General features: G+C 44.3%; 1 protein-coding gene and 2 long non-coding RNA genes across 4 annotated transcripts in view; 1 reads left to right on the top strand and 2 right to left on the bottom strand.

Moving 5' to 3' along the window:
- The window catches only part of LOC135100883 (uncharacterized), a 2,647-nt gene extending 27 nt beyond the window's left edge, over nucleotides 1–2,620 (bottom strand). The window contains exons 1-3 of the long non-coding RNA XR_010268950.1: nucleotides 1,799–2,620; nucleotides 1,160–1,216; nucleotides 1–829 (exon numbers count right to left, since the gene is read on the bottom strand). The exon at nucleotides 1–829 is cut by the window's left edge and continues 27 nt beyond it. This is a non-coding gene — a long non-coding RNA (uncharacterized LOC135100883). The remainder of the gene's footprint in view (nucleotides 830–1,159; nucleotides 1,217–1,798) is intronic.
- Nucleotides 1–15,000, top strand: part of LOC135100881 (protein inscuteable homolog) — a 118,996-nt gene that overhangs the window by 72,133 nt on the left and 31,863 nt on the right. The window lies entirely within an intron of this gene.
- The window catches only part of LOC135100882 (uncharacterized), a 45,311-nt gene continuing 33,894 nt past the window's right edge, over nucleotides 3,584–15,000 (bottom strand). Inside the window, exons 2-4 of the long non-coding RNA XR_010268948.1 lie at nucleotides 5,711–5,927; nucleotides 4,179–4,379; nucleotides 3,584–3,735 (exon numbers count right to left, since the gene is read on the bottom strand). This is a non-coding gene — a long non-coding RNA (uncharacterized LOC135100882). The remainder of the gene's footprint in view (nucleotides 3,736–4,178; nucleotides 4,380–5,710; nucleotides 5,928–15,000) is intronic.

Here is a 15,000-nt window from a genome sequence, read left to right as displayed (position 1 = left end):
CCCAGGTACATAAACTAATACTCTCGATGGGATCTGAACCTTTATTAGGACTTTATTGGAGAGTTACGAGCAATTTGGGTTCTATTCTACACAGGTAGGGGCGGCGGACAGGTGTGACGGCCGCTAACAAGCCCCTCCATTCCCCACCATTCCCCTTCAACCCCCCCCACCCTTTTCAAATACCTCTGGGAAGCAAGGCGGCAAGGGACACGAGAGGCCGGGACCTTTCTGTAGATGATCGAGTCTCAACCACTAAAATTACATAGCTAGGTATCCTGTTTACCCATTACTTTTCCTCTTATCGGGGAGACAAATGACGTGGGAGGGAAGGAAGGAGGTATGGGAGATAGTGGCGTGCGTGGGAGGACGTGGGTACGGCGAGAAGGGGGCGTGGCTGGAGATGAAAGGCGAGGAGGCGTGATAAGGCGCGTGGGAGGTGTAGGAGGAAGTGTTGTGTGAGGCCGCTTAATCAGCCTTTATGCTCGGGAGTTGTGACCTCTGGCGCTCCCTCCTTCACAGAGCAGCCGCCCTTCGCCCGGCCCTGCGTGTTTTATGAAGCACGTGGACCTGTTGAGGATGTTCTGACGCGGGAGAAAACGGGATGAAAGAAAAGCGGCAGGCACTGACTCACCCACTCGCCTTCGCTCTGTTTAGTTTCCTGCCCCTCCACCATGAAACGCCAGGAATTCCAAAGACCCGCCATGAACCACGTATACTTGCATCCATGTCGTGATTCATGTCTGGAATGAGAGCTCAGGGGACTGTTCGTAATTCAGCAACAAGCGGCCTCAGTGCCAAAGTTGGGCCGCACAAACCAGCATTTGGCAACCTGGGAACAAGTGCGCGGAATGAGAGAGGAGATAAAAACTAGCACAATTTGAAAAGAGGAATGAGCTCCAAGCCATAAATATTTGCTCAGGGAAAGAAAGCAAAGGAGAAAATGGACTTGGGAGAAACTACGGGGGAGGAAACGAAGAATGAAACTGATTATCCGCAGTGAAATATTACGCACATCTATACAAGTGTAAACGCGGCGAGTAAATTCAGTCCGGCGACCGTTGGCCAGCGAGATGCAAATGTGTTTGAACCCTGCAGAGCGAAAAAAAGCCAATAATCCAGAAATAGGTGAATAGATAAGAAAAAACTTGAAATAATTTACCTGCGGTTTGCTTGAAATTCCTAAGTCTTGGTGGTAGTGGCGGTCAGTTTCCTTGTTCTAAAAGAAGCAAGAGGAATGACGTCTTAGAAAAGAAGAAAACGAAAGAAAAAAGAGAACACTGTCATATCAGCAATAGCTTCCATACTGCTGTTGAATGGGGGAAGAGTTATGCTTGTACCACCACTGGAGAAAATAGCATTTCATCATTTTGAGTCAAATAATAAACTTTATAATTGTTCTAAGGAGGTAAAGGTAGAGCTAGACATTTAGTTTTAGTTGAGCTTAACGATGCACAAGTTATAATCTGGAGATATACTTTAAAAAATGTGACTGAAAAGATTTGTCTGTATCAAAGAAACTTTCCATAAAAATCATTAGAAAAGATCAGAAGTTAAACCAGTTCCGATCAGATTAATAGACAGAGAGAGCGCTGGAAACTGAATATTGAACGGCTGATCATATTTATACTATTAACCAACAACGAGCGTTTCGTGAATAAAGCGAGAATAGCAAAATTTTTGTAAAGACTGACTGACTGATCACTTGACTCAACAAGATCATGTGGTGCCTCTCCTTGAGACTGGAAAATAAAGATATAAAGACAGCAAAATTTTAAAAAGCTAAATATAAACAGTTTACCTAAAATCTTGCGTCCCTGAATGTTGGACACGACTGTGATTTATGAGCCTGTTGATGGATCTTTAGGAGTGGTGGCGGTGCAGTTCGTGCACTCTCCTAGGTTCGAGCCCCGCCATCTCTTCCTCCTCCACCCATCGGACGGACCAGCGAACTCCCTCCATAAAACTTTACGGCACAGTCTTCCGGGTTGCGAGTTTTCGATAAGTTCCGAAAGAGAAGAAAATCCGGCGTCAGATTTTTATAGAAGACAAGTCCTCACCGCTAAACAGGGAGGAGTGGGACAAGGTGACTCGCTTTGTGTATAGCGAAGAAACGCGACTTTTTACTCCAAGCGTTCCTTACAAATTATCAAACCGTGTCCAGCATTACCTTGGGCTCTCAAAACTTTACTTAATCGAATACTATAGCGTAGAAGAAAATATTAATGCTCTATAGAGGAAGAAAAGACCATAAGAAAAGTTGTAAGATGCCAGCAAGACTCCACGCAGCAGTCCCTGTATGAAACTTACATTCATTTACTTTCCTATCATTTCTATCCATAAATTCATCTTATCTTCGTACAAAAACTTTCTATTGACTGCACTAGCAACCTGATTACAAAAGAAAATATAGTTGCGAGCGGAGAAAAGAATGGAGTTCAGGTGGGTGTGTCTGCCTGAGGGAGTGACTGTTTGACAGACAGCTTGACTGAATGATTGATTGATTGTCCAATGGAATGACTAAATACGCCGCAGCAACGGAATCATATGTTACTGCATTCCAAAAGTTATTAAGGGATAAGATGAAACATTCCAAAAAAACAAATATAACTTTTTAAACACGTAAAATCAGGCATAACAAAATACAAGACACAGGAACGTGGGACCTTAGAAGACGAATAGGAAAGAAAGATGCGTTGTACTCTTTCTATGCTCCTCCCAAGAATCAGATCAGCCTTCGGTGGTGGCGAGAGTGGCCCAGTGACCCAAACACTTCACTGAGCTGCTGGTGTAGGGAGAGCAAACAGTTCCCAGTCTTTTATTGAACGCATGGACGATACAATGTTTACTTGCTTGCCTGTCTGTACCAAGCCATACTGTCTGAAATGTTGCTTCGCTTTACAACGTTTTAATTCAGCAACTAATCCTGTATTTATAAGGGCAGATAACGAGGAAAAAAATCTGTATTGGATTATTTTCTTTTATGATATCAAAGATTATTGCATTGTTGAAAGTTTGTACGTATTATAGGAGATTGATTTGTCATTCATTCAGTTTTTATCTCTCTCTGTCTCTCTCTCTCTCTCTCCTCCCCACGCAAGGGCGGATGTCGTCTTGTGGGTCTCAACATGTCTCCCGCCCGTTTCTCACACTCTCCCCAAGGACACACACACACACACACACACACACACACACACACACACACACACACACACACACACACACACACACACACACACACACACACACACACGCTGTTAAAGAGAATACACTCCGGTCAGATTTCTCGTTGCACTGGCAAAGATCGCGACAAAATCACCCTTTCTCTGTTAATCGCACATATTTTTCCATGTACATAAAAATAAATATAAAATCATAGTGCACTTTTCTTATGTGTTTTCCTTTTCTTATATTCTCGTTTGGTTTCTTTTGGTTAAGAAACTGAAAAGGGAAAGAACAATAATACTAAGTTTAATTAATGTCAATTTTTTTCATTTTTTTTCATTTATCTATGATCTTTTTTTATTTAATTTCTATTTATCATTTTTATTTATTTATTTATTTATTTATTTATTTATCGTCATGAACAACATAATCAGATTTCCTTCCTCTTCTAAACAACCCGTCCCGCTGCGCACCGTCTAGCCCTGCCCTTGTCTTCCTCTGCCCTTGTCCGCCCCAGCGCCTGTCAGTCTGTCTCTTCCCCGCCAGGCAACGAGTAAGGTCCCTTTTCACACTCTGAAGGGAGGCAAAGGAGGCCGTATTGATATCTCTGGGTTGGGATGGTGGTGTTGACGCGACCTGATAACACCATCCATATCTCCTCTTCCTCTTCCTCCTACTCTTTTCCTCCTTCTCTATACAAAACAATAGTAGACGTAGATTAAACTTTTTTTCTACATTATGGTTAGTTTTCTAATAAAGTGATGAGCGTTCGGAAGACTAATGAAATGAAGCAGAATAATAAAGACATCAAGGGCTACTCTTGTTTAAAATGCCTTGGAATTTCTCCCATTTTTTCCTCTCAATACAGCATGCTATAGTCTTCCTCCTCCATCTCCTCCTCTTCCTCCTAACACAACATCCTTCAGTCGTCCTCCTCTCCTCTTTCTTCTAATGTAGCTGCCCATATTCCTCCTCCTCCTCCTCCTCCTCCTTCTCCTCCTCTAAATACATCTCACCGTTAAGTTCTTCCTGGTAAATTCCCTCAGCCTGCCACGCCCCTGAGCACCAGTGTGTCCCAGGTGGGGAGGTCCAGGCCGCCCCACGCACGCCTGACACTCCAGACACTCGACATGCACACGCAGGCACGAGGACGACATTCCTCCTCGGCTGACTGACCCCTTGGAACTTTCTTCTCAATACCACTAATGAGAACACACCTGGGGGAATACACCTGTTACACACTTGTGGGACTAAGGCTGAAGTGGTGGTTTTAGTGGTGGTGATGGTTGTGGTAGTGGAATCTTCAACTTCCTTTAGCCTTCTCAGCGACACACAAGTATTATCTCCCGTCTCTTATGAGAACCCAAGTGTATTACAGCCAACACCGGCCCCGTCAGATTACAGGAGAATAAATTAAGATAAGGGCCGCGTGTGTACGAGCACGTCTCTATACAGGCGCACGGAATAACGTCAGGGCGAGGGTTGGGGAGGCTGAGGTATGCCGCTCAGCCCTGCCCATCCATCCACGAAGCGACATGACAGTGGCTGCAAGGGAGGCAAGCACCCCGCCATTGTCCAATGGTGTGTGGCAGGTCAGGACAGCAAGCACGAGAAGGATTAATGTTCCGAATGTTTTTTTTTCAATTTATAATTCGCATTGTCTGGGAAGTATTGAGTCGTAAATGTTGCCTCGGTTACAAAATTTCTCAGCTGTGACATCCAAAGTATCGTAAATCCTTCGACCACAATTGAAACACGTCCTTCCCTCCCATCCACTAATTAGCCAGGTGTGACGGGGCTGGCTCAGGTAACAGGAGTGTAAACAGAAGGGGGAGGGCCAAGGAGAGAGGGGGGGGCCACGCCTGACCACCCTACAAACAACTTCATTTACAAACAAAAGGTTATTGTCCCCGCCAGTGTTCCTGTGACCTGCCTGCAGGCCAAGATTTATCCTCGGTGGCCTACCCGAGGACCACGCGCCGCCACCGCCGCCGCCACTACAGCCACCACTACATTCTCACCACCACACCACCACCACTACATTCTCCTCCTCCTCTTTATCTCCCTACTTCTCCTGCTGCTCTTTCTCTCCACCTTTATGTCTCTCTCCCTCCTCCTTATCTCCCTCCCTCTCATTCGCCTCCTCCTCCTCCTCCTCCTCCTCCTCCTCATTGCATCCTAGTCTTCTGGGTGGAGTTGCATCCTCATCTTGATCTAATTTATCTGTTTGTCACTTTGCCTCATTTTCTTCCTTTTAAGAATAACAAACTGAATATATTTAATCATGAACACATTATTCGTATTAACTTCAACAGTGGCAATGTTCATTATTATTAGCTTTGCCATTATTATTATTATTATTATTATTATTATTATTATTTTTATTATTATTATTAGTTTGCTACTTAAAAATGCCCCCTGTTCATTAAGTTTGTCTTACATATTTCTCTGCTCCCTTTTCTCTTTCTCCGTGTTCCTCTTATTCTCCTTCCTTCCTTCTTCCTATTCACCCTTCTCCTCCTCCTCCTCCTGCTCCTCCAACCTTCACCTTCACCACCAAGTCCTCCTGCTCCTGCTCCTGCTCCTGTTCCTCCTCTTCCTCCAGCTCCTTGATATGTATTCCCGTCGCGTGCCAGTGTTCCCTCTCGTCACCATTAGCTCCTGCTGTTCCCTCTTGCTACTTTTACTTTAATGTCGCCGGCCGCTGCTACTTTACTGCTGGGGTTGTGAGCGCCACTTTACTCTGCGTTCACCTGATACTTGCCCTGTGCGTTAAGAAGCGTAGTTTTACATATGAGCATAACGGTGGTGAGGGTGAATGAGTGCGTTCACCTACATGCAAAGAGGTGGAAGAGGAGCAGGAGGAGGAGAAGGAGGAGGAACAGGAAGACAGGACAAGGGGAAGAACAAAGCAATAGACGGGTTGTTTGTGTGGGATTCAATTATTCAGAGTACACAGTGAGAAAAATATGTCCGCAAGTGAGAGAAATAGGAGCAACTGGAGAAGAATAAGGAGTAGGGGGAGCAAGGAGGAGGAGGAGGAGGAGGAGGAGGAGGAGGAGAAGGAAGACGAGGAAGAGATATATGTTGCAAGTGAAGGAAAAAAGAGAAAGAAGGTAGAAGAGGAAGATAATTATTGGGTCTTTTCTTTTATTTGGGAGGAAAAAGGTAGGACAGAATTACTTGGATGGAAGGGAAGATGACTTTTAATAACAGAAGAAAGAAAGGCAGGGCAAGAGGGACAGGAAGGAGAGGATGAGAAGGGAGATGGAAAACAAAATAACTAAAAAGGAAAATATTGTCATTCTATTAGTACCTTGTATTAGTAAGAAAGTGCCAATGATAGCACGCCTCTGTGCACGCACTCACGCACGCACGCACGCACGCACGCGCGCGCACACACACACACACACACACACACACACACACACACACACACACACACACACACACACACACACACACACAAGAAAAACACGGCTTGAACGTCGATATACTCGCCAGGTGGTGAGACAAAAAAAAGTTTGTGGCAAACGAACAGAAAAAAAATATAGTTTATATTGAAAACTGACAAGTCAAGGAGATTCAGTTTTCTACGAATGCACATATACTAATAATTTGCAAAAAGCGAGTATTATTCCCCCTCCTCTCTCTCTCTCTCTCTCTCTCTCTCTCTCTCTCTCTCTCTCTCTCTCTCTCTCTCTCTCTCTCTCTCTCTCTCTCTCTCTCTCTCTCTCTCTCTCTCTCTCTCTCTCATAGAACACACCCAATGAATTATTATAACATTTAATCTATTATTATTTTTTACATGTAGCCTTCACAATTCACTTCCTGGTCTTATTTAAAAATCTTTCAGGTAAAAATCTGCCAAGTCCGTAACCTCCTCACATTTTCGTTCATATTTTACATTTATTGATCTCTCTACTTTCTTTTTTTCAGTTCGCTTTGTTTATACACTCGCCAACGATTTGTTTACACTCGCTGCTGAAAACATAAACACATAATAATCGCTTCTGCTAAAAAAAAAGAAAAGAAAAACAAGTCTGCTTTTTATTCATTCCTCCTTTTCTTTCAATTTCAAACCAAAATGTATATTTTTCCAGCATTATTTTTCTTCTCGTGTATTTTTTTTTTTTTTTTTGTGTGTGTTTCTTGCAGTGAAATTTTGTAGTATATTCCTGTATTTGTATTTACCTGATTTCTTCTTCCTCCTTCCTCGTCGTGTTTCTCGTGCCCCGCCCACCCTCACATCCTGCTGCTCCATGTACTTACCTCGGGTGTGTCCTCTGCCTCTCCCTCTCCATCCCTGCCACTCCTTTCCTCCCGTACTTCTCCATCTTCCTCTTTTCCCTCCCTTCCTTCTCATGCTACGTCTCATCTTCCTCTTTCCTCCACTGTCTTTCCATCCTCCTATTCCCTCTCTTCTCTCTAATGCTACAGCTCTCCATTTTTCTCCTTTCTTTCTCCTCCTTCACTTTTCCTTCTCTTTCCTTTCCCCTTATCTCTCATTTCTATCTCTTCCTCATATTTTCACTTTTTTTCTGTTCTCTTCTGCTACACTTTTCCATCACTTCCTTTCCCTTCCTTTCTCTCCACTGTCTCGTCTTCCACCCTCCCTTTTCCTTCTCCTCCTCAATCTTTTGTGCCTTCGTCTTTACTTCCTACTAAACTCACCTCCCATCTCTCCTTCAGTACTTTACTCCTCTTCCTTTCATTACTTTCTTCTCTACTCTCTCCACTACCATCACCATCACTTCCCTTGCCTTTCTTTTGCCTCCTCCTCTTATTCCTCGTCCTTCTCCTTCTCCTTCATCTACTTCTTTCTATACTTTCTTTCTACTACTTCTTCCACCGTTTCTCCTTCACCCCCACCACCACAACCACCAATCCGCCCTCTGCTATTCACGCCCCCGCCCAGTTCGCAGGTAACGCCCCACCCCTCCCTGGACCCCCGCCGGCAGGTTGGTTCAGTACGTGCCCTGCCTACACATCCAGTTGCCTTTATTAATTATGAAAGCAGAGTTCGCCTCAGATTTACCCCTCCGTTTTGGAAATGACACGCGTCTATAAGGAGATTATTCTAAGTGCTGGTTTAAAGGCTGAGTCATGGGATTAAATAGTCTGGGATGCGTGTTTGTGTGAGTGTGTGAGGGTGCCAGTAAGTTGGAGTAATGCCAGTGTGATATTTCATTTGGTTTTAAAGTGCTATAGAAAATCACGTTTTTTTTTTTTTTTGAGGGAATTACTCTGTTTTTAAATAATTACACTTTCTTGTGTTATTATTATTTTTTCTCCTATGTTAATCTTCTTTCCTTTTTCTTTGTGTTTCATCATCTTTTCATCGTTCTCTTTCTTTTCCTCCTCCTCCTCCTCCTCTTCCTCATTCTTCTTCTATTATCTCTTCTCCTTTTACTATTTTTCTTTTTTTTTGTCCTCCTCCTCCTCCTCCTCCTCCTCCTCTCCCACTATCACCACCACCACCACCACCACCACCTCCTTCTCCTCCTCCTCCTCCTCCTCCTTGTAATTTGATAACCAGAACTGTATCACATTATTCAGGTGTGGTCTCATAAATGCTGTACGTATGTACCTTTTTTTTTTTTTACCCCCCCCTCTTCCTGCTCCTCCTCCTCCTCCTCCTCCTCCTCCTCCTCCGCAACACAGGACCCCCCACAGATGTCTGCTCGCCCACCACCCGCCACTAGCGTTTATTAAGAGAAGCAGCAAAAGATTAGACACATACATTATGCCTGACAGGGTCCGGGATACGTTGCGCAAGGCCGTCACTAGCAGAGGAGGAAAGAAGAGCTAGGAAATCAATGGAAAACTGCTGAGAAAGTGAATCAGGTGTGGCTGGATGTGTGTTGTGTTTGTGTGCTGCGTGTATTGTTTGTTGTATGAGTGACTGTGTTAAATAATCAGTGTTTTTTTTTTTTTCATTGCCATTCGTCTCATATTTCGAAGGAAGGAGAGAAGGAAGGAAGGAAGGAAGAAGAGACGGAAGAGAGGAATGAATGAATAAAGGATGGGAACACGGAATGAATGGAGGAATGAATGAATGAAGGGAAGAAAGGAAGGAAGGAAGGAAGGAAGGAAGGAAGGAAGGAGGAAAGAAATGAATGAATGATGAAGGAAAAGATGGCAGGAAAAAAACGGAAGAAGTACTGCTTTGTCTCCGATCTCCCTACACTTCAATCATATTTCTTTTTTTTATTTTTTTTTCCTTTTTTTAATTGCCTCTGCTTACTTGAATTATACAGTTGTGCATTTATGTTTAAGCTTATATAAATGTGTATGTGTAGCGAATTCGTATTTGCTGTATCTAATCGTTATTCAGTTAGAGAGCTATTCAGTTTTGTTAGTCACTCAGTTAGTAGATAAATGAATGAGTAAGTTATTTAGTTGGCTAATGAATGAGGTGAATGAGTGAGTGAGTGAGTGAGTGAGGTGAGTGAGTGAGTTGGTTATTTAGTTAGACATTTAGCTAGTGAAAGAACGAGTGAATGAATGAATGAGTGAGTTGCTTAGAGTGTGAATCGAGCACCTGCCTCCTCCTTAGCGGGGAAGGCTGTGACGTGGACTGATGCTCCTTCACAGAGTGTTAGAGGCGATTTCCATAAGATCTGATCCCCGTAGCAGGAGGTGAAGCGACTCTCACACCTCTCGCCTCAACTGTGATGTGGGATGTGATTGCGTTCTCTCTCTCTCTCTCTCTCTCTCTCTCTCTCTCTCTCTCTCTCTCTCTCTCTCTCTCTCTCTCTCTGGAAATCTCATAGGAAAGAAAGAGGAAACAAAACCAAGGGGAAAAATTTGTGAAAAGGAAGTGTGGGAAGATTTGATGGAGAGAAGAAGGGAAAAAAAGAAAAATGACAGTCAGATGAAAGAGAAGGGAAAGAAAACCAAAGAAAGGAAGGTAAAAAAATAAAAAAAAATAATACCATAACTGAAGGGATGGGTGGGAAAAGCAAGAGGGAAATGAAAAAAAGAGAAAATAAAAAGTACATGTATAAGTAAAGGGATTCAGGCAGCCAAGTGGTGAGTCAGGAAATAAAAACTGGATGTAATGAAAGTGAAAGAAGAGAAGGAGAGAAAGAAAGAGTCACAGGGAGGATGGAGAAAGTGACACAAGGGTAAACAAAACATGGGGACGGGGAAGCTGACCGTGTGTGTGTGTGTGTGTGTGTGTGTGTGTGTGTGTGTGTGTGTGTGTGTGTGGTTTGAATGAACTGTTGTATTTGAAGTCATATACGATAACGCACATACAGACAAAAAAAAAACGCGAATGTATTATGTGCACGAACACACACACACACACACACACACACACACACACACACACACACACACCATTCATTTTTTGACCCTAACACCTCCCTCCCTCCTTCCTCTCTTTCCTTCCCTCCTTCCCACCCACCCGCCTAGCATTCCATCCCTCTTTCTCCCTCTTTTTATCAATAGTTCCTTATACTCCTCACTTCCTACCTAATTTCTCTTCCTTCAAGTTCTCCTTCAGTACTTCCTTGCTCCTTATTTACTTTACCTTGCTTTCATTTCCCTTTTCGTATTCCTGCGGTACTTTGTTTTATCGTTCCTTTCATTATTCCTTACTTTCCTTCCTTCATTCATTCATTCCTTTCGTTCTTTTCTCCCTTTAGACTTTTCTCCATTGTATCCTTTCCTCCTTTATTTTTTTCTTCCCCATCTTTCCCTGCAATAATTTCCTTCCTTCTTTATTTCATACTGCATTCCTTACTTTCTTCATTCATTCATTCATACATTCCTTATTTTGTTCCTTATTGTCTTACGTCGCATTCCTTGGAGTTGTTACGCTACATTACATAGACACACACACACACACACACACACACACACACACACACACACACACACACACACACACATACACCTGGCCTAGCACCTGCCCGGACGTTTCACCTGAGTTGTGTTGGTAAACCTCACATTCAACACACAGGACCCACCTTGCCCCACTCACCTTCGCCAAAAGGGACATCGACCTCTCTCTCTCTCTCTCTCTCTCTCTCTCTCTCCTCTCTCTCTCTCTCTCCTCCCTCTCTCTCTCTCTCTCTCTCTCTCTCTCTCTCTCGTGTGTGCGTTCATTTTTTTTGTTATGAGTTTTATTTTATTATTATTTTCAACTGTTCTTTTTTTGTTTTAGTTTTCTTTATCAGTATCGTTAGTCTGTCCCTTATTTATTTTCGTCTTTTATTGTGCGGGATTGATGGTTGTGGTCATTCTCTCTCTCTCTCTCTCTCTCTCTCTCTCTCTCTCTCTCTCTCTCTCTCTCTCTCTCTCTCTCTCTCTCTCTCTCTCTCTCACTCCTTCCCTAATGACCGATTTATTTTATTGACAGCTTGCCAAAAGGAACAGAGAGAGAGAGAGAGAGAGAGAGAGAGAGAGAGAGAGAGAGAGAGAGAGAGAGAGAGAGAGAGAGAGAGAGAGAGAGGGTGGCAGAGGACAGAAGAGCAGAAGGGCGATGCAAGTAGAGATAAATTTAATGTACAGCTGCCAGGTGGTCTTGTAGCGCCGCCCTCCTCCTCTTCCTCCTCCTGCTCCTGCTCCTCCTCCTCCTTCTCTTCTTCCTCCTCCTCCACTACTAACACCTCCCTCTCCTCTTATTCTTACTCTCTTGTACTCTATAGTAACCAGCACCACCGTCATCACCACCACAGCCACGACTATCATCCACACCCTCTGCTTCTCTATCCCTTCGTCAGTACCTCCTCCACCTCCAATACCTACATCAGCACCTCCCTCTGCTCCTACCCCTGCTCTCTTATCCTTTAAAACCACCACCACCACCACCACCACCATTACCTACACCATCTCTGTCCCTCCGTCAGTACCTTCAGGAGCCCGCTAGCCAGCCCGCCCATCCATCCGTCCGCCTACCGCCCGCACTCTCATCACCCACACCCACACGCCGCCTGATTTACTGTCCTGTTAAGAGCCGCTTTTTCGGGCGGAGTTGGTGTGTGGGCTGCAGTGCCACAAAAGCCCAAGCCCACGCCCCTTGGTCTGGTAATGAAGATTTAAGCCTGGCTGCAGTTCATACCAGCTGACGGGGCCTGTCTTGGGGGCGGGGTCTCGGTGGGTGAAGGAAGAATAGCAATGCCTACTCCGCCGCCTACTCCTCCTCCTCCTCCTTCTTCTTCTCCCTCGCCTTCTCTTGTTGCTGTTGCTGGAAGGTGCTAGGCTTATGATGATTTGGTAATGGGGAGACTGGAACGAAGGGAGGGAAGGGAGGTGTGCTGTGAGGAGAATAGAGGAGAGGAGAAGAGAGGAGAGGAAAGAGAGAGAACAATAAGTAAACGACACGATACGAGACTACACGCAAAAACGAAAAAAGTCATTGAATGCTGCTGCGTTTCCTCTTTTCCGAATTCGATGCAGAAAGGAGAGAGAAAATAAAAGGTAAAGGATAATTGTGTGAAGCTGTATCATTATGAAAAGAACGTACTCCAAAGCTTTATTTTTCAATACCGGCGTTTTGTTCTCGTTCTCGTAATGGATGAAGGTGAACTGGGTCAAACGGAGAGACGGAGTAAAACCGCAACGCCATAACGGGACAGAAAAAAAGTAAGCTGAAAAAATTTAAGTACCTTTTGAGGATTAACCCTTCATGTCACAACCCTCTCGACCCCTTCCTCCTCTCCCTCCCTCCCTCCTTCGCACTTTCACGTTTCTCCCTTTCCCTTTCTTCATCACTCTCTTATCGCCTCGCAGTCTTACTCCAGCTCACTCCAGTTTCCTTCACCTGTTCTTTGCTCATCATTATTTTTTTTTTCTCAGTATATGACAAAAGGTAATGGATTCAGTCTATGTTAAAATGGAGATGAGAAGATTTATTTACTTTGATTCCTATTTTTTTCTTCTTTTTTTTCACATTCATATTCACACTCTCCGTCTTTGCCTTACACTCTTAATTCACACTACCAGTTACTCTTTTCTTCTTTTTTTTCTTTTCTTCTTCTTCTTCTTCTTCTTCGTCTAGTACTCTTCCTTCTCCTCCTCCCCGCACCATGCAGCGTCGTGTCGCGTTGTCATGAACATCTGAACGTTGCCTTAAATGGTCAAAGTTATGTGTTGTCGCGCTATGGAAATGACTCGCATCGCTCAGCTCAGCCCAGCCTCGCCAGGAGTAAGAGAGAAAACCCCATCCCCGACCAACCAGCCCAACTTAAGGAGGAAAGAATGGCACCAAAAATGCGCAATACTCATTAAACGTCTCAAGTATTATAGGCATATTTTTTTGTAGTCACAATTTGTCTTGGTTTGCGTCAGCGTGGCATTCCCGCAAGACCAGTTTTCATGGGAGATTTAATTGGTAGTGATGGACCTTGACATGCGCTTTGATGTACGTGCCGTCATGCAATGGATAGGAGAGGGAGGGGGAGAACGGGGAGGGGAAGAATCATGCACTCACTCCTCGAGGAAGATCAACGAGAAGTTAAAACGTGTACAATAAATGCAGCGGGGTAAGAAATTAGATATACAATAATTGAGCTATTTTACCACTCGCTTAGAGGTGTAAATATTCAGGAGGACTCGAACGTTATCAGGCGGAGGGCGGAGCAAACAAGATCTTAACAAGCACAACACGTACAGCCACAGTGTATTAGACAAGCTCCTTAATATCGCTGAGTATTTTATAGGCCTGGGCAGCCCAAAGGAACGCCGCTCACGCTACGATGACTAATACAAACAAAGCGTCGACCCAACAGAGACAAATACCAACATTACAACCACTCCCCTCTTGGCCGCGGGACCGCCAGGGAGCGCTAGATTAGGTTGGTATTCCTGCAGGGTGGTCACCGCAGAGGAGGAGGAGGAGGAGAAAGAGGAGGAGGAGGAGGAGGAAGAGGAGGAGGAGGAGGAGGAGGAAGAGAAAGAGGAGGCGAAGAAGAAGAAGAAAAAGAAGAAGAAGAAGAAGAAGAAGAAGAAGAAGAAACTAGAGATAAGACAATAATCAAGATAAGCAGAACGAAAGAGCAGAAAAACAAAGAAAAAAAACACGAACAAATCAGAGAAAAAGAATAAGAAGAAGGAGGAGGGGAAAGGGAAGACGAGTAGTAGGAGGAGGAGGAGGAGGAGGAGGAGGCGGCTGATTAGTATTCCGGCAGAGGAGGACAAAACACAGCGACGCAGGGCACTCCGGGGAACCTAACAGCAATAGCCTCGTTCTGCAGCATTAGGGGAATGGGTGAGGAAGTTCCCGCGGGCTGAGAGACGCCCCGCTTTGGCCACGAAGGGACCAGGAGCGCGGGACCCAAGGAGAGGCGTGCTGAAAGGTGTGGTGCTGGTGGTCTGGTGGTGCTTGTGGTGGTTTTTTCAGACTTCAGTGACTCCCTTTCTTCATCCTGCTGTCCTAGTCATCTCTCTTTCTCTCTCTCTCTCTCTCGCTCGCTCGCTCTTTCGCTCGCTTCCTTTCTGGCGGTTTGTTTTGTCCCTTGATGTTCTTGTGTGTTCATAAGGAGGAGATACGTGGCAGGGATTTGATTTAGTGGTTTCTCTTCCTTCTTCTGGTTGGGAGTGTTTTTGTTTTTGTTGTTCTTGTTTAGATTTTGTTTCCTCATTTGTTTTTGTTTTTTTGTTTCTTGGTCTGATGTTTACGTTGTTGTCGTGGTTTTATTTTTCTTACTTTTCTTGTTTTTTGTGTGCTTGTCAAATTTTTATATATTTCTTCTCTATCTCTTATTTTGTGTCATGGTCATCACTGGTACCTTCTTCCCTCCCCTTCTTTACATATTCAGCTTTCAAATTGTTCGCCTTCTTTCATACTCCATCCATTCCTTCTTCAGCTACTACCTCAACCACCAT

Source organism: Scylla paramamosain, chromosome 5, assembly GCF_035594125.1.
Source record: "Scylla paramamosain isolate STU-SP2022 chromosome 5, ASM3559412v1, whole genome shotgun sequence".
NCBI classification, from domain to species: domain Eukaryota; kingdom Metazoa; phylum Arthropoda; class Malacostraca; order Decapoda; family Portunidae; genus Scylla; species Scylla paramamosain.
Note: the sequence above shows the minus strand (reverse complement) of the source record. Positions and strands in the feature narration are given on the sequence as shown.